The sequence below is a fragment of the Talpa occidentalis genome, unplaced genomic scaffold (assembly GCF_014898055.3).
Source record: "Talpa occidentalis isolate TD23 unplaced genomic scaffold, MPIMG_talOcc4v2.1 talOcc4.8, whole genome shotgun sequence".
NCBI lineage: Eukaryota > Metazoa > Chordata > Mammalia > Eulipotyphla > Talpidae > Talpa > Talpa occidentalis.
Window position 1 is genome coordinate 2,955,720 of NW_023605194.1, and position 26,423 is coordinate 2,982,142.

A 26,423-nucleotide genomic window follows, 5' to 3' on the forward strand; every position below is an offset into this window, starting at 1 on the left:
TGTTTTGTTTCATTCCACCAGAAACAAGCCAAGGACCGGCTCGGGGCACATTCAGGCCTTTGGAGAGAGTTTTGCAACTTCTAGATTTTAAAAATGTGGACTTCTTTTTGCAAGTGGAACAGCTGAATCGAATAGGAAGGATCAAAAGAAGTGGATCGTCAGGAAAGAAAATGTAAGACACTCCCAGCCCAGCACACAGTAGGCCCACCAGGAGCAGGCACTTTAAGCTGATTGAGAAGGCCTCAAGGGCTCAGCGGCTGGGCTCCTCCGAAAGCCCGTCTGCCCCAGGGGCTCAAAGGAAACAACTTTCATTATTTCATGCAGCGTCCCTGAAAGCTCTTCGAACCCAAGTCTCAGAACTGGGCAGTTGCTCCGCGTTCTGCCCAGACCTTCCTAACAAGAACCTCCAGGCAAAGGGCTGCGGACCTGGGCTCTTCACACACAACCCGGGCAGCTCGGGGCTGGGCATCCCGCATCAGCTCCGGGAGTGCACGCCACCTGGGCGGCTGCAGCAGGCGCTACACTTGGTTAAAGACAGGCTGCATGTGCAAACCCACTGGGTTGGGCCCTGGCTACATGGCTGTGGGGCCCCAAGAAAAGTGCCCTCCCTCTCGCCGCTGCAGGCTCCCCTGCTGGGCCAGGTTCGAAAGTGAACTAACCCAGCAGGAAATGGTGAGGGATGTAGGTAACCTAACGGCCACAGAACAGGTGAGTCCTGGTGGCTCAGTGGTCCTGGTGGCTCAGGTTGTCCCGCCAGAAAGAAAAGGCTTTGAAGGCAAGAGTCCTTTCTCCTGAGTCTGGTTCCCCAAAGCCCCACTGAATCGCGATGGAGTGACTGAAGGAACAGAGAAACGGCAGAAGGGGCAGCAGGCGGCAGTCGTGGGGATGACTTAACCCAGAGCCTGGGCCTGCGCTGTAAGAGCAGACCCGCCCCTCTGGGGGCCTCTGAAGGTGCCAGCACCCCAGCTGAGTGGCATCAGCCTAGACTAGGCCACGGTCACCTGGGATAGGTTTTAGAAAAAAAGAGAGAGAGAGACAGAGAGACAGAGAGAGAGAATCATGGCAGTTTTGGAGACATGTGGGTCAGGTTAGAACCTGGCCAGAGACAGTCAGATGCCAGCAGAGGTCGCCTGCTCAGCTCCAGCTCCCTCAGGGTTTGAATCCCCAGCTGGTTTTGAAAACAGACAAACAGGTCTGGTCTCCCAGACACCAATCAGAGTCAAGCAGCACAGGAACCAATCACATCTGGGAACAGCTGGTTTGGGAAATGGACCAATCAGGTGTGACAGGCGGGTCCCCTGGAGGGGGCAGAAGCAGAAGCTGAGCTCCTGGAGGAACCCAGTGCTCACAGGAGAGGGTGGGAGGGGCCGACTCTGGGAGGAGACAGACCTCGGCTTGCTCCAAAAGTCTGGCCAGATCAGGAGGGCAGCTGCTGCAGGGCGGCCTCAGCAGCACCACCGTGACCACCGTGATGCTGGTGCACGGCTGACCTGTGCCCCCCAGTACCCGGCTCTCCCTGGAGGATGGTGCCCCTTGCACGGACAGCTTTTGGTTTGGGCTAGTGGACACTGTGGACACTGTGTGGGGTAGGGCAGTGGGCATGTGTGGCCTTAGGACTCTTGCCATACCCCGATCTCCCTTTGTAAGCCCTGTTGTGGCACCCCGAGATGGAGCCGTGTCTTGCTATTTTGAGCACGTGGGAGACAATTCACTGTGAGACCCCAAAAGTTTGCTGACTTTCAACACCTCCTTCCCAGGTGGCAGGGAAGCTGCCCTTTGGGCCTCTGGCTTTGTTTTTGTTGTTTGGCAGGCCTGCCCTCCTTGAGAGGGCTTCTCTGGTTCTTGGGAACCCCAAAAACCTTAAGGTGGGAGGGAGTGAGAAAGGCTACTTCTCAGCAGGAAGGGACTTCCTGCCTTCTCAGAGAGGGCAGTTTTCTTTAAAATAACAGGCCAGCCCCTGACATGGGGGCTCTGCAGGAATGGGTGGGCCTTGGGGGACAGAGCTCTAAGGCTGTCATGGCCTGGTGCAGTTGGTGATTCCCTGGGGCTTTGAGGGGGCCGGGCAGCACCCACCCTGGGAGACTGTTAGCCTGGAAGGGGTGGGTTTTCTCTGAGCCCTTAGAGTTCTGTAAGTCCCCAGGGGAGGGTGGAGTTGGGGTGACCATCCTGGGTCTGTGTGGCCCCGTCTCTGCTCTCGATGGTCCCCAGAGGGCAACACAGGGACGTGTCCTCACCGCTGGCCTGGGGGCGCGGGGCCTGGGGAGAGGCTGCGAGGCCAGAGCCAGGCCTGGAGAGAGGGTGCTCCCCACCCCGTGCCCGGGCTCTGCAGCCTGGAGGTCTCCCAGGGGGGGCACCTGGAATCTGTATTTTTAACCCAGATTCACCTCATGATGGCAAAGTCCCGGAAACCTCGCCTTGCTCCCTTCTCTGGGAGGCGGCCGGGGCGAAGACACGCGAGCCCCGCTCTCCACCTGGGGCCGGGAGCGCACCCGGGGCGCTGCCCAGCCGCAGGCGGCCCGGCCCGCGGTGCCCTCCGAGCCGCGGGCAGGAGAGGCCGCAGGGGGCCGGGGGCCGCCGGGGCGCCCGCCTCGCAGACCCGCCACCGCGCCCCGCGGGCTCCGGCGAGCCGGGGCGAGCCGCCCAGTCATCGTTTCCAGCCCGGGCTGGAGGCTGGACGGGGCCGCCGCGTGTGCTCTTGGCAGCCGCCCGGCCCCGCGGCCACATCATCCCGGGGCGGGGAGGTGCGCTCCGGCCGCCGCGCCGCCACCACCGAGCCACGTCTGTGCCGGGGCGCGCGGCCGGGGCGGGGCGGGCCCCCCGAGAGGGCTCTAGGACCCGCGGGACGCCCGGGGGCGCGGGGCCGGGGTCGGCGGGACCCACCTCGCAGGCCCCCCGCTCCCCGCGGCTGGGGCTCCTCGCGCCGCGGTCCCGGCGGCGGTGCCAGAGCGGCGCGCGCCCCCGCGCCCCGCGCCCCCTCGACGCGCGCGCGCGCACGGGAAACTTTTCCAAAATGAAAGCCTAGACGCGCGCGGCGGCGCAGGGGTCGGAGCGGACTCCGGCGCAGGAAGCCCTCGGGCCGCCACGCCCGGCCCCCTCGGCGCCCGCGTGGGATGCTGCGGCGCCGGCCGCCCGCCCCCCAAGCCGCTGCACCCCCGGCCGGCCACCATGGCCGCGCGCCCGCCGCCCGCGCCCCCCGCCCGCGCCCTGCTGCTCGCCCTGGCCGGGGCCCTGCTGGCGCCCCGCGCCGCCCGAGGTAAGTCGCCCGCGCGCGGCGCCCGCTCCGGCCCGGCCCGCTGCGCTCGCCCGCCGCCCGGGGGCTCCCCCGGGGCGCCGCGCCCTGCACGCGGCGGGGTGTCCCGCGAGGTGGCGCCCCCAGGACTCGGGCGCCCGTGCGGAGACCCTGCCCCCACCCAGGTGCCAGCTGCCCGGGGAGGAGGGGGCGCTTGGCTCGGACCCAGAACCCGCCCGCGGGAGCCTGGACGGCGCAGCCTCGGCGGGGGCGCCCCGCGCCCGCCCCGGAGCCGCTCGCGGGGAGTCCGAGCGTCCTGACAGCTGCACGTGTCGGTGAGGGTGCACTTCGGGGCCCCCTGCCCCGACCCTGCCAATCCCCACCCCACGCCCGGGCCAGCCCTCGGGGGTTCCCTCCCCGCGCCGCGCGCGCACCTGGGGGTCACGTCCCCGCAGGTGAGCCGGCCCCGCCCCCGCCCGCGCGCCGCGGGTTCCCATTTCCTCCTGGACTGACTCGCGCCAGCTGGAGTTTTCTTCTTTCTGATGGTGGGGCGCGCCCCGGTCGCCAGGGTGTCCCCCGCCCCCCTCGGGCCTGCGCCCTGACACGGGCTTAGCCGAGCCTGTGCCCAGCGGCGACTCGTCGGGAGCTGACGCGGGGGCGCTCCAGGTGTGCATCCCCGAGGTGCAGCCCCCAGAGCACCTGTGGCTCCTCGCCTGCCCAGGACGCGCCGGCAGGTGCCTAATGAAACATTCGCAGCTCGCGGGCCGCGGCCGCCGGTTCGCGTCCCGCCGCTGGGGGCGCCGTGGGCCGCGGGGACGCGCCGGGCGGGCGGGAGCCGGAGAGCCGGGCGGACCCCGCTCCTGTCCCCACACCTGGCCGCGTCGCGAGTCGTCCCCTCGTCGTGGCACCTCTAGTTTCCAGGCGCCCCGGCCGCCCCCGCCCCCGCGTCTGCTGCACCCGGGCCGCAGCCCGGTTGGTTCTCGTGACCCCGCGGGTGTAGACGCGGGCCTGGGCGTCGGGGGACCGGAGAAGTGCATGCGGAGCGCAGAAGCCGCGAGGAACCCGAGGAAGAGCAGGTGGCGGATGGCAGGCCCCTGAGCTGCGGGTGGAAGCGCAGGTCACCTGCTCCGGAAACCGCTTCTGCAAGTCGGCCCTTTCGCTGTTGGCTGAGAAAGAACTTCTCAAAAACCCAGGCGCGGCGGACGCGGAGACAAATCCACCGGCAGGGGTGGTTTTTTTAGAGGCAAATATTCACTAATGCCAGACAGTAGTGGGAGATTATTGGGGGAGGGACACCTGTTTGCTGCAGATTTGGGGAAAGAGGATAGATAGGACTCAAAATAGGAAGCCCGCGAGGCCTAAACACTGTGAATGAGTCAGATGCTGCGAAATTCCCGGGCCCATTGCTTGCTGACCTGTGGAGTCTCAGAATTAAGTCTCCAGTCCGGGTATGGAGGTGGTTAAAAATCCAGACATACAGCGAGGGCTCTCTTCGTGTTGACAAGAGAAGCTGCTACTGAAGGCAGAGCAGATTCTGTTTTATTTGTTTTCTCTCCAGCCTAGGGTGTTACCCTCTGTGCCAGGACCGTTGCCTACTTGGTACCCTTCAGGGATCTGCCCTACCAGATCCAACACAGAGCCCTGGGGCCCAAACCCTCCACCCTGAATCCATTCCTCTCCAATTTTCCCATTTCTGCTGTCTGTGGTCGTGGCTGCTAACCCTGGAAAGTCATCCCTGGGAGGCCAGTCATCCCTGGGAGGCCCGTCCCCCCATGAGCCAACAACCTCCAGAACACATCTCCATGTGCTCATGCCTTCCTCACCTCCGTTTGTCTTTCCTTTTTCTCTCTTCTGCAGACACCTCTGCTCCCCAGCGTAGGAGCCCCTGGCTCCTTGGGTGTCTCCCCTGTAGCCCCTGCAGTGTATTCCTGGTACCACAGCCAAAGTCAGCATTTTCAATCATGAGTTGGATCCTGCTGGTTTCCTGTTTTGAAACTCCCAGGGGCTTTCTATGGCTCTTGGGAAAGAAATTCCAAATCTCTGGATAATTTAATCTGTTTTGCTCTATAATCTTTTTTTTTTCTTTTCTGAACCAGTCTGTCCTCACTCACTCTGCTCTCGCCATACTGGATTCTCTTCTTCCCAACTTCACCGTGCAGTATTGCCACAATTAAAATAAAATCAACATTCTGTGTCTGCATGATGAGGACTGCCGTCTTGTTCGCAGTTGAGACACATAATGTTCTCTGATTCCTGCAGCTTTCTGTTTTCCTGGAGTTGATAATTGCTTGTTCTTTTATGTCTGCTCCACTGTATCTTTGTATCGCTACACATCTATTTTACTTCTGAGGGAATTAAGTACCTTTCAGTATCATCAAACACATCAGGTAATAGATCCATTATTTATACCTGGCACCCCGCCTTTCCAGACCTTTCCAGGGTTTCACTCATTCATCTGAACCTTGGGGATGACTTCCTAGCTGTCCAGCCAGCCGGGTCCAGCTCTTCTCTGCCCTCCTTTCTGTCTTCCAAAGCTTTGTTGCTTTTATCTGTTACCTCCTATTTGTTTACCGTTATTACTGCCATCATTCCTTGACCGTAGGGTGTCAGGAGGAACACAGACAAACGCCTCTGATTCCGCCATGTATATTTAAAAGTCAGCCCAGGCTTTTACAGCCCCATTCTACATATTGACATGTTTTCTTTCTCCCACTTGTCATTTGACTCTTTCTCTTCCTTCTTTGTGGAAACAAAAATTACTTCCATTTTAAAATGTTTGAAAACTTTCTTTTAAAAATCTATAAATATTCAAAATGAACATATACCCAATTAGATAGATTTTGCAGCTGCGGAAACTGTAAAGATTATTTTTTTAAGGAATGCAACTACATCATCTGAAGAAGATAAGCATCTTTCTTCATGGTGTAGATGATGCTGTAAGGAACTCATTACATTTGCAAAAAAAAAAAAATGTTTTTGTCTCAGAGTGTGCTCCAGTGGCCTTTTTAAACTACAATGTTCCTGCAGTATCGATGATTTATAAAGACAGGTGTGAGAAACATTTTCACATGTTTCTTCTGTGCCAAATGACTTGCCCTCGAGCCCTTTGGCTGGCAGCCCACTGGGAGCCGTGTCAGGCAGCCCTGCAGTATGTACATGGTCTTTAATTATCAGTTCTCGGGGATTGAGAAAGGGAAATGGATATGATCTAGATAAACTGCTTTAGGAAATGGTTTCTGTACATTTTTAGTAGCTGTTTCTTTGTGTGTGTGCTTAGTAAAGTTTTTATTAAAGCTAAAGTTTGCATAATGGTACATAGAAACATCTAAGACATTTACTGAAAGCTTGGGTGGGGGCAGCTGCCCCAGGATCTTTGCACACACTGTCTCCTGCAGTTCCTGTGGCAGGTCTCGCGGTCAGACTGTTTTGACCCCCACTCTATAGCCGGTCGGCGTCTACTGAGGGGCCGACACAGGGCCAGCCGTAGGCTGCTTGCCATGGAGACCAGTCCTTAATCTCAGTGCAGGAACCTTTCGTAACCCATGGTCTCTTTCTTTGGCATAACTGCAATGTCCATAGCGGTGGGGTTGTAATTAAGGTTGGCTTTAAACAGAAAGGTGGTGCAGTTCAAAGAAACCTTATTTGCTGACTGAAACATGCACGGTGGTGCTTTCCAGCAGGCTGCCGTTTCCATCCTCTTGACTTTGTCCAGGTCATTTTTCATCCTGCTTCCTCGCGCTTCCCTTAAGGCCCAGGATACCTTGCCTCCCCCTGACAGATGGAATGGGGGAGCCAAATAATTCAGCATCATCTTGATTTTTTTTTTATCCTTTAAGCTTTTATGTTATCCCAAGGCTGTATCACCAGCTCAGCTTCTAGGCAACTGCTTAAAAAATTGGGGAGTCTTATCAGACCAACGTTGATCTAGAAGCTCTGACCTCCCTCATCCTTTTAGAAGATCCGTTCTTGGAAGTGTTGATCTTCCCTCAGTAGAGCTTGGTGAGCACTGCTCTGTACTTTGACTGAAAGATGGCTTGTTTTGTCTTTGCAATGGTGCAGTTAAATTCAGGTCACATGCAAGCATTTCTTGTGAGAGTCACGTTAATATGAATCTGAGCGTCGGCTGAGAACCTGGCTTTGCTGTTTTGGTTTTTAAATCCTGGTTACTTGGTAGTCTTTTTGGAGCATGTATTAGGATTTAGAGTCTGTGGTATAAAATTGCCAGTTTGTGGAACAGGTATATTCTTGAAATGAAGCATATCAACTCAAATTTCTAAACTAAAATCATTTTTCAAGTCAATTTCAGATTAATTTGTGATATGATCAGGAAAAAGGATTGAAAAGGATGTTTGACCCCATCACACATTCTTTCACAAGACTGAAACGTTTTAAAAGTTGAAGGTCATGTATATTATGAACCAGATTTTATAAATACGCTTCAGAAGTTTTAAAATGGACAGATCTAAATGTTAGTTTTATATATAACCATCCCGCAGTCTCCTCTGTCCTTTTACAAAGGCGACCACTACTAGACACCCTAATTGATATTTGATGTGATATTTGTATTCAGATATTACCTTATTTGTACCTTCTTGTCTAAATAGCCTCTACAACTTTTTAAAAATCAGTGTATTTTTAAAAGCCTTATTCATGCTAATACATTACTTTTGTTGCATGACTAAACCGTAAGTTGTGGCTTCTCTAATGATAAATGTCTGTTTCCCCAACTTTGTTGCTATGACAGTGGCGCAAAGATGCCTCGACCCCCCTTGCCGTGGAGAGGCAGGCACTCTGGAGACTCTATTAAAAGTGAACTGTTGAGTTGTACATGAGCCAGTTTTCTACTTTAATATACTTTGCTACATTGCTTCCTAAATCAGCTGTGCCAATTCTCATGCCTCCTTGTTAGAGAGGTCTGGCTCCCCACATTTTTACTAAAACTTGTCGTTTTCAGACTTTTAAACATCAAGCTGGATGTGAAATATTTTATAGTATTAATCGGCATTTTCTTGGTTACCTGGACTCTAAGACTTTTTTTTTTTTTAAAGATTTATTTATTTATTTATACAAGAACCAGGGTACAGGCCAGATGCGTGGGAGGGTGAGAGGATTCACTAGAGACAGAGTAGGGAGCAGAACAGGCAGACTGACTGAAAGACACTGCTGAGGGGAGCAGCGGGAAGACAGGAGAGGTCTGCCTCACCATGTGGGAATCTCCCTGGCCAGCCGGGATTGAACCAGCGCTGCAGAGGCTGTGGACAGCTTCACAGTGCTGCGCTCAACCGCCTGTGCCACCAGGGAGGCCCTCTAAGACTTTTTATCTATATATTATTCTTTGTGTTTCTTCGTTAAATTCCTTCTTTGCCCATCTTAAGAAATTGACTTAAGAAACCATTTTCTCTATCCTGAACCCCAAAAGAGATTTTAAATGATTTATTTTAAATTATAACTTTTTGCTGGTCACTTTTAGTATAACTGTATCAAAAACTGTATGAAGACAAAGTCTATCCCCCCCATATAGATATGATAACCAGTTCTCCTAGTGATGTGTATCAAGTTCTCCTCTCTTTGGTCCACACCAAGAATAGGCAGATGGCTTCCTTGTTCTGTGGGACTCTTTATCCTAGTGCCAGTGGCTTGCTATTCCCAGTGTTCTCGACTTTGCAGTGAGCTGTGTGTGTCTAGGTGGGCAGGATGCAGTGGTAGGGAGGGCAGACACTGAGGTCACCTTACTGGGGTTTGATGGCAACTCTGCCACCTGTTACAGACGTGTGACTGATGCGCCTGTGACCCATCCTGTGCTGTCCCAACCCTGGTACTGAAAATCCCACATGACAGGAAATCCTCAGTGCCAGGCAGCCTCAGAGTACTGTGTAATCCTCTCCTTTCCCTCCAGAAGGTAGCATCGCCTCTGACTGGGGCATGGGGAGGATTAATAGATGGCAAGTGCTCAAAAAACGTTAATTTCCTCTCCTTCTGTTCCTTTCCTTTAAAATTAATTGTCTTAACTGTTCCTGAAACACTAGTATTCAATATGAAATTTAGGGTCTTTTTGCTAAGTTCTGTAAAATACCTTCTGGGGACATAAATTGATGTGGGGGAAGAATTGGCATCCTCATGACATCATGGACATTTTGAAAAAAAAATTTGTTTTCTTTAATGTTCAATGGTTTAAAATAATTTTCTCTCTAAAGCTCATTTACATTTTTAAGATATATTTTGAGGTCCCGAAATACCTAACAGATTTGTCGTTTTTTGAATAGTACCTCTACTTTTGACTTTTTGACTCTTAATTTGGAAAATTTAAAAAAGAATCCAAAAGCAAAGGGACTGATACAAAGAACAACATGCCTGTTACTCAGCTTCAGCAAGTGCAGCTCATGGCTCTTCTTGTTTTATTTTTGGAATCAGATCTATTTTAAACGTTCTCATTGATGTTTTTTTCCCAATATAATTCATGTTACTGAGACTTGTATTGTTTTCTTGAATCTAGCAATCTGGTTTGGTTTTCATTGGTTCTACTAGTTTGTAGATTGATTTCATGGACATCTGAAGAGACATATGTTCTGAAAATGAAGCAAATTCCCTTTTTCGCTTATATTTTTTATTCCTCTCACCACATTTTTCTCTGTTGATTGGCTAGCGCATTCATGACAATGATCAGCAACATTGGTGATTAATTCTTCATGGTTTTTTCAGCTTTAATGGGATTAAGTAGCTTTTTTTAAATCAGGAATTAAGATGTTTACTGCAAAGATTTGTTAGGTAGGTTTTATCAGGTTCAGATACTGCTAGCTTGCTAAAATGTCTTATTTATAACTTATGTCAATAGTTGTTAAACTTTTTGTCGGAATTTACTGGTATGATTACTTGGTCTTAGGTCATTTTCTCCCCCTTTTACTGCTTGTGTGCATTATATTAAATAGTTGATGTTGTCAAACCATCCTTGAATTCTTAGGATAAAATCTCCATGATTTGATGCATTTTAGAATACAAGGGTATATTTCATTTGCTAAGATTTTATTTAGGATTTTAGCCTCGGTATGACAATGTTCATATCCAACATTCAAACATTTCAAAGCTATCCTATTAGCCTTATGATGCGAGTTAGGGAGTTTTATGCCCTTTTTAACCCTGGGGCAGCTTATATGTAAGAGGTTATTTTTACTTTAACTTGGATCTTGGTATCATCAGGGTGTGGTGCTGTTTTTATCAGAAATTGGACTGTTGATTCAATGTCTTTAATGGTTATAGTGTTGTTCACACTTTCTCTTTCTTTCTGCAATAATTTTATTGCATTTTCTTTTGTGGGTCTCTTACTTTTTTTCTCTAATTCACTAACTTTTGTCCCTTTTATTTTCTTCAAGTTTAAACTGTTACCCTATTTCTCACTTGTACTGTTGAAAATTTAGCTCTTTTATTTTCAACCATTCTTCTGTTATACTCACAAAGAATGACATTTTCTCTTTGACTACTGCTTTCTCCATTATATACAAGTTTTGGTTTTAATTGTGCATCTTCCATCCAAGATAATCCGTAATGTAGATTGTATTTTTTTATGACTAAATAGCTCAGACACATATTTTAGTTAGTGTGTATGTGAGTGTGTGTTCTATTTTCCCATGCTTGAGTATGATTAGTGGTCTTTGTTATGGAAATCTGACTTTATTGTACTGCTGTCAAAATGATCTATGTCAAATTGACTCATATAGCTGGTTTTCTTTATGAGCTAATACATGGTTTATTTTTGTAACAATTGTATGTGTGTTTGACAACAATGTATATGTGCTAAGTAGTGGGTAGAGAATTCTAGATACATCAATTAGATTAAGCCTATTAGCTGATGTCAATTGTTAAGACTGATATTTTCTGTTCAATATTTCTATTTCCACGAGAGGTTTTAAGAATCTAATATAAATTCTAACATGGCTTTTCCTTTTCTTCTTGTCATTCTGTCAACATTTTGAGACTAGTTTCCTGTGTCCATTTCACTGTGGACAGCATCAGACTCAGCTAACACAAACATAACTGTATCAGTTTTCTTTTAGCTAGTATTTTTCTGGTGTAACTTATCATTTTTTCATTACTTTCAAATTTTCCATGTGTTTATATTGCACTGTTGATTATAAAAAAAATATGTCTGGATTTTAAAGCTTTATAATTACTGCCATTTAACAAACTGGCTTTATCCCATCACATTTATTGTGACTTTTGATATTTTCAACTCTTTGCTCGTTTTCTCTAGTTACCATTGCTATTTTTAGACCCCTTTCTATTCTGTCTTCTATTTTATTGCTGAAAGATTGTGTACATCTATTTCTCTTCAGTTCTCTTAATTTAGAGGCTAGGCCACAACTTTGGTAGTAATTCTCAATCTTTCACATTTGGACTTCAGGTAACAAAGTCTAAAGATAATTCTGCTCCCAAATAATACTGTAGGCTAAAAATGATTGAATGCCTTTCATTGCACCTCTCTTTTATTATCAATTATTTTATATTAAAACACATCTCTCATCAAAAACTAATGGGGTGGTGGTAGGTGTTGTTTTCATTTTTAATAGTCCAGACTGCTTTTCATTTGTCTGACATTGCTTTTCCCCCATCATGGTTTCTTACAAACCTTTTCTCTTCCTGCATTTGGTCTTCTTGCAAAAGTAGTTTTGTTTGGAAGATCTATGAGCAGCAAATTCCCTGTATTTGTTTGCCTGGGACATATTTCTTATCTTTTTCTTAGTGTTAGTTTATGTATAGAAATCTGTTGACATCTCTTTCACTTCAGCAGACATTAGCTTTAATATACTGGCTTCTATTACTGTTGAGAAGTCTTTGGCTTAGTGAGTGTTCTTTCTCAGTAAAGCTCACTTTTACTCTGATTGCTTTAAAGGTTTTTCTTTATTTGCAGTTCTGTAGTTTTCTCATCATGTTTTTTTAATATGGAATTTAAAAATTTATGTATATCTGGCCTTGCTGTATTTCATTTATTTATTTACTTACGAATACATGAACTGGGATGTAGATCAGAGCTGTGGGGGATGAGAGGATTCACCGGAAACAGAGTGGGGAGTAGAAGAGGCAGACTGACTGAAATCCACTGCTGAGGGGAGCAGTAGGGAGACAGGAGAGGTCTGCTGCCCCATGTGGGTGCTCCCTGGCCGGAGATAGATTGAACTTGTGCCGCGGTGGCTGCAGATAGCTTCATAGTGCTGAGACTTGACTCTTTGTGCCACCAGGAGGCCCCTTGCTGTATTTCTTGAATTCAATCAAAGAAAATTCTTAGGCATTTACTCACAGATACTGCCTTAATATTTTCTCCATTACCTTCCTCAAACTTACATTATATATATTGTTTAGTCATCTGCCTTAACTTCTCTTTGTCTATGACTTCACTTTATATTTTGAGTGAGTCCAATTCCAATTCATAATTCTCTTTTGAGCTGCGTCTAAATTATGATTTAATCTATCTATGGACCTGCTTTGCATTTTCCAATGTTTTTTTTTCATTTGTAGAAGCTTTATTTTGTTCTTTTTTCAAGCCTGTGAGATTCTGAAAAACAATGTCCTTTCATTGTCTTCCACTGTAGTTTCTATGTATTCTGTGTCTATAAAATTTTGGATATATATTGTCATCCCTTTCAGATGACTGTATTCTCTCTACCTCTTAGGGGGCTGAGTCTGTGTTACCATACTTGATCTCTCCCAGTGCCTTGCAATTTTGAATCGTGTACTCAGCTTCAGTTTTTCCCTCTAATGCTGTCTCCTCTGTGGGCGCCCCAGCCACTTGGCTTAGATAGAACTGAGTTTGTTTACTTATGATGGGTATTTCGAGGACTTCCCTCCTTCTGAAACCAGCTTTGTTGTTGTTGTTGTTGTTAATTTCTCACCAGAGGGGTTTCACACCATGTGGCTATTGTAATTTTGATCTCCACACCCAGGAGGGAAGCTGGAAGTTTGGATTGCTCTTGAGGGACTTCTACACCTCTCCCATGCTCTCCTGGTGAATTTAAATGCTTTGCCTTCTGGGGGCATTTGGTAGCATTTTTCTAGTCCCTCAGGGAGAGTAGTTTGGCTGGTCCTGCCTTTATTTATTTATTTGTTTATTTGTTTTGTTTATACAAGCACTGGGTACAGTCAGAAGCGCGGGAGGGTGAGAGAATTCACCAGAGCCAGAGCGGGGAGCAGAGCAGGCAGAAGGACCGAAGGACACTGCTGAGGGGAGCAGCGGGCGGCAGGAGAGGTCTGCGTGCCATGAGGGACCCTCCTCCGGTGGCCGGGGAGCAGCCGGGGATCGAACCGGCGCTGCAGAGGCTGCGGGCAGCTTCGCAACCCAGCGCCCAACCGCTGCGCCACTAGGGAGGCCCTGGCCCTGCCTTTATGCAAGGGTCTCCGCTCTGCTAGCTGTCTCAGTGCGCCAGATCATACCTCCTACTGTTAAAATTATAGCTCCCGGCTGAAAGTCTGTATCTGTTGAGTCTCCTGGATTTCCAAGGCATTAGCCGTGTTTGAATTCTGGCTATGAATCCCCATTTATTTATGGATCCTGGTCTTTTCCTTTCTTTTCTTTCTAGTGTGGTTATTATGTACATTCTATTAAAATGTCACATTTTATTCAGCATTTCTATGTGTTTGCGGTGGGAAGGTTTTCTCTCCGCATCAGCTTAGTCCACTCTGCTTTCAGAACTGGGAGGCCTCAATGATTTTTGATTCTCAGTAAATTTATTTGCCAGCTATAATCTCGGATATGGGCTAGGATCTGGGAGGTGACAGTGAGAAAAACAGACACAGGCCCTCACTGCTTAGCAAAGGAGGCAAGTGAATCTTGGAGCTGTACAGAAAAGGAGTTGAATCTACATGGTGCCTGATGCTCAGCTTCCAGTTCTCCAAGCACTCGGTCAGAAGCGCAAGTCAGCTGCTTTTCTGCTGGCATGTAGTCTAGCCTTGGCAGCTGCAGGGGTGAGATGTGCTAATGATGAGGCCAAGCTGAGCTTCAGGGGTGAAGCCATCAGCTGTTCCCGTCTCCCTCTGGATGAGCAAAATGAGAACAGCTGGGAAACAAGGCCGCCATCCACTCCCAGAAGCCGCTGCTCTGCCAGAGGAGGTAACAACAGAATGTCATCGTGGGAGCCTTCCAGGATTGTGGATTGAATTTGCTTCTTACCTTAACATTCTATTAAGGAGAGTGGATTGTGTAGCAGGATAACTCATGATTGACATGCTCATCGGAGTTTCTTTGAAAATTCTGGAATGAATAACATGATCGTATATGGCTTTCTTCACTGGTTCATCCAAAAAAATCAGAAACTGGTTTGTCACTAAACTTTTAGACATACTGGATTTAGTCCACTCAACTCATTAAGTCTTACTTCCAACTTCTTAGTAGGGGAAATCTGTTCATTTGGGTGTAATTATTCACAGTTGACACATATTTCAGTCTCTTTTTTTCTTATCTCTGATCACCCTTAAAAAGTGCTTTTCAAACTTTTTTCCTACTCAACACAGCTGAGGGCCAAACTATTATAGCTGCTCAGTATGAAGGTGATTCAGAAGAGATGGCAGAAGGCACTGGAAGAGATCGTTTGAAAAGCCAAGTCAAGACAAAAAACGTTAAGGGCATAAAATCCCCAATAGCAGGTTCTGCTTCTCTCATGGGAATAAATAACTCAAAGAATGAGATTTCTTCAATCCATCTTGCCTGACGTCACTTTTGTGTGGATTTACTGGGTCAAGAGTCCTCCTCATGATGTCAGGAGGGGCTGGGATCGTGGCCAAAATTCTGGACTTGGAGTGAGAAGTCCTGGCTTGGCCTCCTCGGGGCTGTGTGACTTCGTGGAGTCTCCTTCGCTGTTTTAAACCTCCTTTGTTGACATAGAACAAAATCCAGCCTACCTCACTTGGTTGGGGTGACATTGAATGAGGGAATGTTGGGCAACATTGTCTTGTAATTTAAAGTCTTCCCTTTGGATACTGGGGGGAGGGACACAGGATGCACTGCACATCCAGAGGCTTGGTTTGCGCTTGGACGGCACAAGGTTTCCACAGCCATGAACAGCCCTCCCTGCCTGCTCTTGGCGGGTGAGTGTCCAAGTTAATCCCAAAGGTCGACAAGGGCAGCAGAAGTTTGGGAGGGCAGGAGAGTTCTGTTCCTTCTTCTCAGATCTCGTGTTTTTGTTGATTCGTTTATTCATTTTATTCAAGTCTTTGTGTTATTGATCTAGGGTTAGGGCATCTTTGAGATTGTCCTAATCATGCCAACTCTTTGCGATTCATCTTGTTAGAGGAAACAAAATGACAATTAGTTTCCTTTCCCCTGTGCGGGATGTACTGTGAGCTGGCCATAGAGCTGGCCATAGAGCTGGCCATAGGGCTGGGGAAGCAAATGACAGCAGAGGTCCAGGTCAGGCAGGGATTTTCCAGCTCCCACTGGCTTCTTGAGAAAGGAGGCGAGGAGCAAGACTAAGAGGAAAATAACAAGGGAAATAAAATTGTAAAATATCATCAGGGTCCTGGGTAGGTGTTAATAGGAATTGCTGGAGAAGTAGGAATGTTTCACGTTTTGTGTGTGAGGTACATGTGCACGCTCTTACATGCCAATCACTAGCAATAGAGTGATGATCCCAGCAGTGTGGCCCTGCTTCCTTGTGGTTCCAACCCATGCAGATTTAGAACATTCTAGAATCTCAAAGAAATATTCCTTTCTACGTCCAGATGTTGGTGTTATTGTCCCAACATATGGAAGAAAGAAGATACGGAATAGAAACCCCTCTCTAAAAGGCTCTATCCCAAGTTTTACTTCAACTGTTGGTTCAGCTGCTATTTCCTCTGAGATGCAAAGGATCAACTGACATTGCAGGAATGTCCACCTGGTCTTCACATCGCCTGTGCTTGGAACACACGGCAGACAACACCCGGAGGCTTCTGATGACAGCTTTACCTGCATGCCTGGACGAGCTGTGTGTCCTGACAGTTACTGCTCTTGCAGGGTAGAAGTAAGTGATTCTGTAAGAGGAGCTCGAGCCTTGGTGATTTCTGGGGCCTTGTGCTGTTCCAAGGGCTTCACGTAGGTTCTCGGTTCACCTGCGCCACATGCTGGGAGGCAGATACATCATCTTTTCCAGAAAGGAAATCACACCTGCACAAGGTGGGCCAGCTAGCAGGTGGCACACTGGGTTTATACATAATTACCGTGCAAATAGGGGACACAGTAATAGCAATAATCGTGGTGGCACCGACAATTAACCCACTGGTCAGCTGCACCTGGACTAATCCATTTACATGAATTCTCTCATCCCAGTGTCACCAGAGCCAGCGTGCACCACTCTGCGTGCCACTGTGCACACAGACTGAGGCCTAGAGAGCTCGCACCCTCCTCCGTGCCTCCGGCATGGCTGTCCCAGGTGCGCATGATGCTGGCGCGTGAGGGACTGGTCACCCCCTGCGCTGCTTTTGCTTTTCAACAAAGGTGATTCAGTAACGCTCCACTCCTGTTTTAAAATTGTATTCTTTTCATTGAGGTGACGCTGGTTTACAGCACTGCATGATTCAGAAGTGTGGGCTCGCGTCTCCCCAGCTGTGTTAGCACCCCTAACCCAAGTCACCATCCTCCTCCTCCGCAGCCCAGCGGGCCCCTACTCCGCCCCTCTCCAACCTCAGCTCTGCAGTCAGACTTCTAGGCTGGGCCTGGTTAACGTCTGTGCGCCCTTTGCGCTGTGTCTCTGTGTTCCATGCGGGAGCAAAGCCAGGCGTTTGTCTTTCTCCAGGTTTATTTTGTGGCGCTCTACTCTTAACTTCTTGTTTGTACAAATTTTGTGTGTCGGTGAGTTTGCACACTTGGAGAAATCTCATCATCAAAGCCATTGTGCTGATGGTACTCGGTAGGAGAAAGTAGTTAGTGCCCCGATCCCAAAGAAACGTCCCTCGGGAACACTGAGGAGAGACTCCGTTTCGAATGTTATTTTTATTTTGGGTGGGGAGTGGGTGCTGGTGTTTGCTAAGACTGGAAGCCTGTCCCCAGGTCCCACGGGTTCCCGGGGCTCCCCTGGGCACCGGATGGGAGGGGTGAAACTTGGGTTGTCCGATGGTGTCCATCTCCCACCTGTGGCCCAGAGAAGATGACCCCAACTGTGTGTTTGTTTTCAGTGCTGTCCCCTCCCGCTTCAAGCTCTTGAAGTGATTTTGACTCAAATAAGTCAAAATTCAATTAGGGGGAAAATGGTTCTTTTTTCAGCAGCTACGAGAGCAGCCTCTAAAACCCCAAACCTCAGGTCAGGTTTGTTGGCGAATCATGGCTTTTATTTTGTTTCATGTTGTTTCCCCGCATGGCCCTGCTGGCCTTTCATTTCTGTCCCCATCGCAGGATTTCAGTGGTTTCAGGAAAAACATTCAAAGAGAAGTTTGAAAGCATCAAAGTGTATTGTTGATAAACTCACAGTGATTTTAAAAGTGTATTTCTTAAGGTTGTGCCGTATGTGTTTTCTAGAATACATTTCTCTCTTGTGGTTCACCATCCGTCTTCTGTGGAAATAGAATAAAAACAAAGCCCAGATTACAAAATATTGAAGTAGGTCATCAAAGGAACAGTGAAGTTCATGTTGTTGAAGAGTTTTAATATAAATAAGACCCGGGTGGCCTGTTAGGTTTGTTTCCAGGAATAGGGGCCATTTTAGGCCATAAATGAGCATGTCGCCTTTTATTCTGGGGGCGGGGGAACTAGGGGTGGTGGGGGATGGTGTGGGGTTAGGGGATGGTGTGGGGGGTGGGAGAAGACAACAGGAAAAGTGAGACTATGATGTGTTTGATTTCTTCATATTTTATTAAGAATTTATGTCTATATTCTGAAGAGATACTGCTTCGTAATATTTTTCTCATAATATTTTTACCTGTATTCTTGTTCTATTTCTATCAGGGTTCTCTTGGCTTTGTAAGAGTCAGGAAGGTCTCCCTTCCTCCTGCATTCTGGGAGCTAGGGTAAGGTGGTTATTTTTCTCTGACTTGTATGACAGAATTCATCAGTGGAGGCATCTTGGTGTGGAGCCAGGGGGGTGTGTGTGTGTCTGGGCCAGAGTTCATCATTAATTCAATTTGTTGAATAGCTTTGGGGCCACACCCATGTCTCATTCTTGTATCAGTCTTATAATCTGTGTCTTTCAAAAACAAATAAAAAACTATGGTCATATTGTTATAGGGCAGCCCCGATATTGAACGGGTTCCTGGCTGTGGGTCCTCACCCGCGCGCTTAAAAGGGACTTATGAATACTCCACTGCAGGCTCACATAAAAGGTTCACAAAAGGTTTATATACAAGGGAAAAGGAAAGAAGGAAAATGTACAACTCAGGGAGAAAATAGGGAAATAAAGTCTTTCATGCGTCCTACCCAATCCACCGACCTGGAAACCCAAAGGCACTCTCCGAGCTGGCCGGACGCTGCGAGCTGGCGGAGAGTCAACATGGGGGGCCCCCCAAAGCCCACGGGTCTGCCTTTATACCCACCTGGCTGCTGAACCCCACCCTCAGGTCCCAGCCACCTTCCCTTTGGTGGTGATGGGATTTGGAGTTCCCAGTGTCTTTGGCTTTGGCCTGGGGTGGGGGTGGAGTCCACAAAGCCTGTATGGAATTAGCTTTAGAACAGCCTTTTCCCCTAACAATATCTTCTGAGTTAACAAATTTCTTAGCATAAACATTTTCGTAATATTTTATCATTTTAACCCTGATGGTATCTATAATGATCTCCCTCTCTTTACTCCTGAAGTTGGTAGGAAATGCTTTCTCTCATGTTTTTCTTGTGTCTTGCTATAATTTAACAGTTCAACAATGTGGCAAACAATCGGCTGCAGAGATTGGTTTGTGTGATGACTTCCACTTCTTCCCTCTCCCTTCTGTCTGCTTTCTTTGGTCTGTCCCGTTAACTTCTTCTGAGGGGTCCTGAGATCATCTCTCCTTCCCCACACAGCCTTGGAGAGCTGGGCCTGCAAGTGCCTCTTGGGCTGCACATAACGCTTTTGCATAGACCACATTTTCACTATTCTTCTGCTCAAAAGATTTGACACATCTCCCTTGTCATTTTATTCTTTGACCCGCGGCTTATTTAGATATGCGCTGCTGCATTTCTACATACCCAGGGATTTGATAAGATCTCTGTTTTGCTAAGTTCAGATTTCTTTCTCTTGCAATCTTCATGATCTGGGTCTATACATTGGATGAGATGGGATGTACCCCCACCTTCTCGTGTATCCTGAGGACACACCACTTGAAATGAATGTGTGTTTTGCCTGTTGGATGGAACACAATTCTGCGCCAGGCCTAGTTGGTAAATGGTGTCATCAAATCTCCTGCACGCACGAGCGTGCTGCCTTTTTGTTTACCGTTTCAATTACTGGAAAAGTGGTAGAACCTTTCTCCGGCGTTGTCACTCCATCTATTTCCCTTTTCTATCAGCTTCCTTATATGTTTTGAAACTCTTACTAGATTTATACACACCTAAGATTGCTACATGATGAATTGAACCTTTTATTGTTGCAAGATTTCCTCTTTATTCCAGGCAGTGATTCCTTTTTTCAAGTCTGGTGATGGTAACAGAGGCACCACCTCAGCTTACACTTAGATTTGCATCTTTCTGCCTGGGGTGCCTCGTTCCTTTCTTTTTAAACTTCCAACCTGTCTATGTATTTACGCTTCAAGTGCATTTCCTAAACAGTGAATAGCTGAACTTGCATTTTAATCCATTCTGAGGGTCTCTTCCTTTAAAATGGAACATTTAATCCAATTACATCTAATCTAATTATTCCTCTGGGGAGTTAATTATCTTGCTATTTCTTTTATATTTGCCCAATATGCTTTTATTTCTTTTTTTTTTTTCCTTTCCCTGTTTTCTTTTGAATGGAGTAGTTTTAGTATCCCATTTTTCAAAGCTGTATTTCTCAATTTAATTATGGTTGGTTTTTAGTGGTTCGTGGGGGGATTAGAATATATATCTTTGACTTACTGCAGTTGCAGGAGTCACAGAAAGGGACAGATGCACGCGCCAGAGGCTCCAGGAAGTCGGTGTTTTCATCCAGTAGTTTGATGGTTTTATTTTCTCATATTCAAGTCATTGATCCAGCTCACATTTATTTTGATGTGAAGAATAAGAATGGAATGCACTATTTTTCAGAGGGCTACCTGGTTGTAACCACTACTTTTTTTTCCCAATTGATTTGAAATGCTATCTTGGCCATCTGCATTTATTTGCAATACATAAGTTACATCTTTTTGGTTTAGTTTTCTCAGTTTCTTTCACTTCTGTGGATCTGTCTAGCCAGGTGCTCAGAATCCTTGCTAATATTGCTAATTGATAATGACGACCCTACACACAATTTTCATAATTTTACTCTGTCATCTTCTTTTCTACATAACTTTGGTATCTAAAAGAAGTCACAATAGTTGTGAACATCCTGTTACAATAAAAATGCCACTAAGCGAGAGGTGTCAGCACCTCTAAATGTGGGCCGTGTGACCACTTGGGTCTGTGTTCCGCTGGCGTCTTCCTGCAGCCTGGCTGGAGCCCCTTCCTCTGTGGTTGGCAGCATTATTGTGGTCAATTTCCTCCCCAGTTTTCTAGGTTAGGATACTTTAATTCATATCTTAAAATCATTTACATGGGTTTTCAGAGTTTCATAAGCAACACCACTCTCCCCTCTTTGATGCAGGACCTCTGGGTGTTTAGGGGGCTGAGTGTCAGACAGAGAACAAGCTATAATGGCCTCTGGAACACTCGTTGGAGAATTGGCTTCAAGGGTGAGTGGGCTGGCAGCTCCTTCACCTCCAGTTCTGAGAGTCAGCCAACCTGCTGGATAATAGCAGGTGTTGCCCTGTGGGGTCACTACCCTTAGCTGCGGCAGAGGGCAGATCAGAGTCAATGTGCTGGAGACCCATCCAGGGAGAGCAGGAGGACTCAGAGGAAGCGGAACCCAGAGCTGTAACACCCAGCGCCTCCTCCCAGTCTGGTGGCTCCTCTGTGCTTCTGCTCCTTCTCTGGAGGAGCCGGGAGTGGAGGGGAGGCTGGAGTGATGAGCAGGAAATTCATGCACAGAAACAAGAACACAGGGTGGGGGAGGGTGTGGGGGCAGGAGAGTCTCTTTAAATACTTCCTCTTGCGCATCCACCCTCATGTTTACCATAATTTGTGATTCTTCTTTGAATTGTCAGTTCTTCAGCCTTTGTTATTGAGATATTTGTCTTTTATTGATTTGATAAGAGCTATTTGTATATTATGGCTCTACCTCTTGTGAACCATAATTTTGGAGGAATGGTATGATCATCCATTTCTTACTAAGCCTTTTCTTGGTGCTTTTTTTCTAGCTATTTTTCTTGTTTTTAATAAATGGGGCTTGATTTTAACTTTATTTAGCATTAGTATTTTCTTATATTGATTTATATGTCTGTTCTGGCACTGGCCTATTCACTGAAACATCTTGCTGGTTTTAGTAGATGTTCAGTTGATGTTCTTAGGTTTCCTAATAACTAATCTAGCCATCTATAAATAATTCCTTTTTTCTAGCATTTATTTCTCTAAGTTCTATTTTATTGCTTTATTATGGCATCTCAAATGTACAGAGTGGTGTTTAAAGTGTGTGCAAATTGCTGGAGCCACTAGCTTTGGTCTTTAATGTGAGAACCTCAGGTGTTTCACTATTGATTATGATATCAACTGTAGGTTTAAGCAATAAGTTCATTATTCTAAGGAAGAATCTATTCCTAGTTTCCAAATACGTATTTTTAAAAATCAGCATTGGGTATTGAATTTTATTAACTGCCTTTTAGACACTTACTGAGGCACCATAACTTTCTCTCTTTTCATCCTCTGATCTACTGATATTAAAAGTATAGATTTTCTGGCCTCCCTGGTGGCTGAGGGGTTGAGTCTTGGTGCTATCACCACTGTGTCCTGAGTTCAATCCCTGGCCAGGGAGCTGACCCACAGGGCGCAGGAGACCTCTCCTGTCTCTCCCCACTGCTCCCCTCAGCAGTGCCTTTCAGTGGATCTGTCTGTTCTGCTCCCCACTCTGTCTCTGGTGAATCCTCTCACCCCGACACCTGTGGCCTACACCCTAATTCCTCTATGTGCAAAAGAAATATATAGATATATATTTTCCTGTTAGTAAATTTTTGGCTCCTCCCCCCTCACCCCCATTTATTTTGACATACCTACCTTTAATTTTTCCCCTTTCTGTGGAGAGTTGCTACTTGTAGATTGACATAAGATTTCTCATAGGGCGGATTTTCTGTGGGCTGCTCTGAATTCTAATACTGACACAACATAAAGTGGCAACATGAACGAGGCAAGCTTCCAGCATTTTGTCTTGCTACGACTCCAGTGTAAAATGAACATCAAGTGAGAATTTTATCAGTTGGGTATCTTGTTTGAGTAATTCTTTTTTTCCCAAAAGACTCTTCTTAGCAGTGTCTGTCCAAAGTCCCCTCTGGCCAATTCCGTGGTGTCCCCTTTGCTAATGACCACACTAGGAGCCTCAGCTGCCCAGGATACTTTCTCCCCAAGGATACCCCTGCAGGGTTCACATTTTGAAGAGTCAACCAGTTCGTTCTCAACATTAAACATACTTTTTTTCCATTAAAACCCCACTTTAAGAAAAAGTAGGGATAAAAATTTTAATGTGTCACTTGTGTGTATAGTTGTCAATAAGTTTCTAGAACATGAGGAGTCGCAGGATTTCAGACAAATCAGAACCCAGAAGCTCAGCCAGGCCAGCACTGCAACCTCTCCATCACTCCCCCAGCCTTCACTAGGCATCGCTGAGTGCTCCCTCACCCTCCTCCCAGAACACGGGGTGGTGGTTGTCTGGAGGTTGAGGTTGGGTGAAGGGGAGGGTCCACTGGCCTTAACCAAACCAGCATTATTATGAGACAGACTCTGGGCTTTTCCTTCAATAAAAATGGCTCATGGAACCCCACCGTGACATTCCCAGAACCCCAAGATGCCCCACAACCCACAATCTGACATGGAGAAGGTTAAACCTGAAGTCAAATGGCTTGTCGAAGACAGACACCAACGCACTGGGGGAGCAGGAGGCCGGAATCTTGCTTGAGCTGTGGGTGCCAAGTCAGCCTCGAGGACAATGCCAGTGTCTTTCCCGTTTGCAGAAGTTTGGTTACCAGTGTAATGATGCTTTTAAATGATTCTGCTCATATTTAAATTGACTAACCTCCTTGGTCTGACATTCAGATGTGTGGAATTTGCTGGAAAACTATTTTGTTGCCTGGGGTTAAGATGTGACCTTGTAGATTTGGGACAGGGCATCTCCCAGGAATGTGTTTCGCCAATGAAGGGCTCAGGCGCCATGGGGGTTGTGTGCCCTGCAGCGAGCTCCCCGGCCCACCCCTCCACCCCCCATTGAGGGGCGGTTCCCCTCCTGCAGTCAACCCATGATGTTTCCCCAAAGGTGTGCGAGCAGGACCAGCGAGACTGTCCGTCAGCCTCGTCTGCTCACGGGCACGGTTAGCACTGGTGGGGTCAGAAATCTCTTATTTAATTCACTACCCATTTCTGCCAGCTGAAGGGGACAATGGCAAACAAATGCAGCCGCGGTGTCTGCTGAGTTGCATCAGCCTGTGGCTGTTGACACCATAGCTGACTGGCTGGGACTGCTCCTGGGGCTGCCCCCCGGAGCCTCTGGCCCCTGGCCCACCCCAGGCTCTCCTCACCCCCACCAGGCCCTTCCTGCAGGGTGGCGGGCACGCTCCCCGGGCACCTGCGCTCGCGGCCTGGCGTCACTGCTCACGCTGTGGAGGCCTGCAGAGCTGGGCTGGGCACTTTAGACTCTTGACCCCGGGCCCCAGTGGGCGGCTGGCCAGAGGGTCTCTGGCACTGGGAGCTGTTGGGCAGGAGCCCTGGCGCCCCTCACCCGGGCTGTGTCCTCTGGAGAGAGGGGGTGATGGGTTTGGTACACAGGGGGCCCCCGCTGCCTGGGGTGGGAGGATGAAGGTCCTGGAGCAGTGGGCAAGCCTGCTGTTTTAGCGGGGTGCTGAGACACCAGGCTGAGGCGGGCAGCCAGCGGTGAGCTACCCGGTGGCCCGATCTGGGAACAGTCACGGGGGTTTATCTGGATTCAGCCCCCACTTGAGCCCCCAGTCAGGACCTCCTCTCCTGCGTGGTGGGGTGCGCACAGGGGCAGGGCTGTGGGCTCCGCCAGGCATTTGGCTTCCCCCAGCTCACTCCACCACCTCCTCCCCATCCCCGGCCCTGGGGAGAGTGGGGGGCATGTTGGGGTGCATGTTGGGGTGCAGGGGACAACAGGCAGAAGCTCTGTGTAAACCGCGGGAGCTGCCCGCCGCGAGGTTGCCGTGTGGGGCGCACCCGCGGCTCCCCGCGCGCGGCCCTGCGCGGACCAAGCCAGGCGTGGCGCTGAGGCTGGGGGTTCCTCTCCCGGGGGGGGGCGACGGGGGGGGGGACATCCGGGCAGCGGTCGTCCTACCTGCCCCTCCCCCTTCCCCCTCCCCCTCCACGAGCCGGGAGTGGGGAACGCGTGTGTTGGGGGGGTATGTTGGGGGGGTGTATGGTGTGGGGTGGGGTGCGTGTGTGTTGGGGGGTTGCATGGTGTGTATGGGGGGGTGCCCAGGAGAGAGTCTCTCCATGTGGCTCTGATTTGGGTTCATACTGTCAAGTTAAAAAGTATAAACTGTATTTTTCCATAGAAAATCAACGTGACCAGTTCTTGCTGGCGCCGGCCCTGCCGGGGAGGCCGTCGGGGCGCCCTGGAGCGGGGACGGCGGAGCGGCGGCTGCTTTCGGTTCTCTCCAGTGTTTTCCACGTCCTCTGGGTGGACGGGAACCCTGAGCCCGGGCGAGGGCGGCGTCGGGCGGGCTGAGCGCGTCTCCACCGGAGCCCGTCTACACCGCAGAGGGCGGGCTGGGGGTTGAGGGGCCGGTTGGGGTTGGGGGCGGGAAGCCGGGGAGGGAGCCGGGCCGACGGTGTCCCCCTGTGCCCGCCGGTGTCCGCCTCGGGCTCCGTCCCGGGAGCGGGGGCCGTCGGGGGCGCGAGGGCAGAGCCGGGCCCCCAGGCCGCGCCCCCCCCCCGCCTGCCCGACCCCTGGGGGCCGCGGGGGACCCCGCAGCGCGGGAGCCCGCACCCCAGGCCAGCGCGTGGCCGGCCTCGACGGCCTGGACCCGCCGGAGCCTCCCGGCGTCGGGGCGCGAAGGGCGCGGCTGGCAGGTGCCCTCGTGGCCTCGCGCTCCTCACGGCCGGGACCTGGGCGCCGCCGGCTCTCGTGGGGACATGCCCTCCGGCCCAGTCCCCCGCCTGCACCCCAAGCCGAGCTGCTCCCCTCGGAAATGCCCGCGCGGGGGGCAGCGGGTCGTGGCCCGGATTCCCGCGCGCGCAGCCCCCGCGTGGAGGCGACTCTCGGGGCTTCTGCAGCTCCGGGCAGCGCGCGTCGCCGCCGTCCTCGTGGGCAGCTGGAGGCCGGGCGGGCGCTCCCGCTTGCAGAAGGGGTGATGCGAGTATTTGGCTCCTGGAGGCTGCGTTTGGATTCCTGTCCCTGACAGCAGTTGCTCACTAAAGCGCGCGTCTCCGGCGCACCCCCACCCCCCACTTAGCTTCTTTAACGTATTTAAAAGGCAAATAATTTGGGTGCCGTGGTCTGCTGCAGACATTATTTGTAGCTTAGCCAGGATATGATTTGAGAACTGCAAAGCTCGCGAGGTATTACATCCGTGTATAAACCATGTGTTAGAAAGATATAAATTCAGTTTTGAAATATATGTTAGGCTGCTTGGGGCTTTCAATCCGTGCCAAACATGTGCTGTGTGAGGGACGGAGTCCTCTGGGCCCCTGAATGAAACTCTTTATTGTGTAGAGACTGTGTCTTTCAGCAGTTGCGAGATTAAGAGGATCCGGTTACTTGAGAGGAGTGTCCACCCGGGAGCTGGAAATCCTCTTTCCTCGTCCAAATGTGTCACTGGGTTATTGGTCTCAAATCCGGTGCCATAGAAAATATTGTCATACACGCCGTATTGATGGAGAAAAACTACGTTCCAGGCATCTCATGTTAACTGGAAATTCTGAAAAGAGAACACGGCCCTCGGAATTGACAGGCCGTTTCTGGCTTTGTGGCCGGTGAACTATGCGAGGAAGCCTGGATCTGGGGGTGCCAGAAAAAGCAGAGGCTCCTGCTGAAGACTGAATTTCAGATGGACACGGAATCACTTT

General features: G+C 49.2%; 1 protein-coding gene across 1 annotated transcript in view; it reads left to right on the forward strand.

Moving 5' to 3' along the window:
- Nucleotides 1-3,218: 3,218 nt before the first annotated feature.
- Nucleotides 3,219-26,423, forward strand: part of ADAM12 (ADAM metallopeptidase domain 12) — a 251,932-nt gene continuing 228,727 nt past the window's right edge. Inside the window, exon 1 of the mRNA XM_037496121.2 lies at nt 3,219-3,253. The gene's annotated coding sequence lies outside the window, so the exon portion shown is untranslated. The remainder of the gene's footprint in view (nt 3,254-26,423) is intronic.